The sequence below is a fragment of the Oratosquilla oratoria genome, chromosome 5 (genome assembly GCF_046742065.1).
Source record: "Oratosquilla oratoria isolate Oo_2021 chromosome 5, ASM4674206v1, whole genome shotgun sequence".
In the NCBI taxonomy this organism is placed as follows: domain Eukaryota; kingdom Metazoa; phylum Arthropoda; class Malacostraca; order Stomatopoda; family Squillidae; genus Oratosquilla; species Oratosquilla oratoria.
The window spans coordinates 56,157,072-56,160,601 of NC_134781.1; positions in this window are offsets into that span (position 1 = coordinate 56,157,072).

The following is a 3,530-nucleotide window of genomic DNA, read 5'->3' on the forward strand; positions in this document are numbered from 1 at the left end:
TCAAATAAATCTGATTTAAATAAAAAAAATCGAAGTTTTATATTAAAAAAAAAAAAAAAAAAAAAATCGCCAACCTGGTGTCCACTAACCTCAAAGAATAATACCTGTTAAGTCCGGCTGAAATTGGTATTTCAAAGCATAACAGTGCCTTAAAAATAGTTTCTTATTTCACTATAAAAGTTTATATTAACTTATACTGCATTGAATAAGTCAATAGTTGGTATATTTGTCCTATATACAATGTTAGGTTTCTAGTTTTGATATATTTGTCCAATATAAAAAGTTAGGTTACAAAGAAAGCAATGGCCTCCGCTAGCAGACCCAGGGATCTGGGTGCGCACGTCCTGTGTAATAGTAGTCCTTGATATATGTATATATATATATATATATATATATATGTATATATGTATATATGTATATATATATATATGTATATACATACATACATATATATATATATATATATATTGTATATATATGTATATATATATAAATATATATATATATATACAGTATGTGTGTGTGTGTGTGTGTGTGTGTGTGTGTGTACGATGGTGTATGTGTGTATGAATGAATATGTGCACATATGAATAAATGTGTGTATGTATGTATGTATGTATGTATGTGCGTATGTATGTATGTATGTATTTATGTATGTATTTATGTATAGTATGTATGTATGTATGTATGTATGCGTGTAAGCATGTGTGCACTTGTCTATGTATGCATGCATTTGTGTATGTATGTATGTATGCATGCATGTGTATGCAGATATGTATGTGTATATGTATGTATGCATGTATGTGTGTACGTATGTATGTATGTATGTGTGGGTGTGTATATAATCAAGGCAGCTGAAATCGTTCTACCTAAGATGTAGCCTTGAAAAATTGCCTTAATATTCTACAAATTGTTCCTTTTCCTACACCTTTTCACAAAATTATTTTCCAATCTCCTCTTTGCCTTTAGACGTTAAAGAAAGTGAGGAGCCTACACCAGGAGGCGCTGAGTAGCTGCGGTTGAAGCAGTCATCTTTGCCCTATGATGCACTTGGACTTTTTGGGACAGGTAACATTCATTGTTGGGAATAGGCGAGAAGTGCGGGATTCGAACCCACATCTAAGTGACGCGAAACCGGCACGCTTCCGATAACGCCACCAGCGCACTAAATGTTGAAGAAATAGTCTGTATTTCCTTCTCAAAAGGTAGCAGCATAATATTTGGTCTATTTACTATCTCGCTAGCATATTATTTGCTTTTGCTACTTCGTCTGAGTGGACACGACTTCGGTTACGTTCTTTTGTTTTTTTTCAAATTACCAAATATCAAATTACTCTTGCGTCTTAGAAGGAGAAGCTGAATAAAGAACTAAGAGAAGTTAATCCTAGACGAATGTTAGGCACATTGTTGAGATGTTCTTCCGGAAATCTAGAATATTGTAACCGAAGTCGTTTCTACTCAAACGAAGTAACAAAAGTAAATAACATGTTAGCCTAGTGTGCCGCCACGTTAACTCGTTCTACTGCTGCCAAAGACCTTCTACAAGATAAAGTGCTTTGTATCAACTTGAAACATTTCTCCTTTCCTCGGCTAATGACCCTTTATTGGGTCCTTGGTTGTTTCTGTATGGTGTAGATATCTCACATGAGGAGAACCTCTTCTTACTCGTAACTACCGGGTAAGTGGAACCATTTGCTCTATTGACGTATCTCTTTGCAATGACACTCTCGTGTCTCTCCCTGTCCTCTACGACGTTGCATCTCTCTCTCTCTCTATCTCTCTCTCTCTCTCTCTCTCTCTCTCTCTCTCTCTCTCCTCAAGTGTTGCAACTTTCATGGTTATTGAAACCTTTATGATTATGGACTCTTCCCTTCAGAAGAAATGTATTATCGGTTTCATTTTCTTTTACTTAAGAACTGATCCAAACGTTCATTTTTTTCTTGTAACTCTGGAATTCTTCCTCAAGATATCTTTGTCTGTCTGACTAAAATATTTCCAATAATTATCAGATACGATACACTGAATTAGAATATCATTCGAAGTGTTTTTTGCGGTGGTAAGGCGCAAATACTCTTATTCATTCATTTGCTATTAATTTAGTTAGTCCTTGGGCTCTCTATGTATAAAGAGAGATGTTTGGAAATTAAAAGTAAAATCTAAATAATCTCTGAAGACATCCTAAGATGAACAATCAAAAGTGAAACCTGTGCAAAGATATATCAACGAGCGGCATATTAAAAGGAAACCAAAGTAATTTTGGCGTCATTATGATTATTTTTGGGAAAGTGGAGGCAGTTCCTTAGCTGAGAAAGGTCGTTTACCGTTAACCTGAATAAAAACATAGGACGAGGGCACCTAAGAATGAGTTAGTAGGTTCTTATACCTTTGTGAAGCGTTTATCTATCTCTCTCTCTTTCTCTCTTTCTTCAGCTGAATATGGATTGTAGTTTACCAGCGTTTCTATCTTCGTGGACAATCTCGCGCCTTCAGCTAAATAAATAGCTTGGCACTAAAGAGGAACAAGTATACAAGACAATGATTTTCACGAGTGTGTTAATGACCACTCATTACCACGGACAAGAATCACTCTCTCTCCTCAGCCTCGTCTCTTTGGCAGACAACCAATACATTTACCCCCCCCTCCACCCTTCCCCTCCACCCCTCCACCCACTCACCCTCGGCGCTCTCATCTCACTCGTGCTCCTCCTCCTCATCACTGTTAAAACTCAACTTTTATCTCATCACCCTCAAGCACCTCGTCCTCCACGCCCTTCGCAGTTTCCGTCGCCCTCCCTCCTTTATCACTGTAACGCTACCTCGCCCACTTCTATCACAGTAGTTTTTCTTCCCTTGTTGTCATTTTTAAGTTTTTGTTTCATTGTTATTTATTCTGCATTATTCATCTCCCTCCCTCCCCCTTCTCTCTCTCTTCGTCTCTCTCTCTCTCTCTCGTTCCCAAACGGCCACAAGCTCGTTCTCTCTCTCGATTCTGTATTCTCTCCCTCTCTCTCCCCAATTTCCTTTCTCTCTCTCTCTCTCTCCCTCTCTCTCTCTCTCTCTCTCTCTCTCTCTCCCAAACAGCCACAGGCTCGTTCTCTTCCTCGATCACATCTCACACGACAGCAAAAGGGACACAATACGTCAGTTTACCGTAAACTTACAAGAGTTTAGATCTTAATGGGGGTTCTATGGGGTCGTTTGTGCTTTATTAGGGTATTTTGCATAGACAAATTGACCCGCTCTTACAGATGATGAATGTATCAGCCCAGAAACTTGGTCCTGGGACTAATGGGAGTAACACGGGTTTATGGTAATGGCGAGGGACGTATGGTAGCGAGGAGAATGTAAATATAGTGGGATAATGGCGCGTAATTCGGATATCCTCTCGCGCGGTTGTGACGCGCTCGGGTCGGCCGCGCGTCCGTTAGTGCCACTGACGGTGCCAGCGATTCCCCACCAGGGGTCTTGGACCACGTGTTGGACTCGCGATTGACAGCTACCACCCTTTCCAAATAAGAGCTCAGAACTGG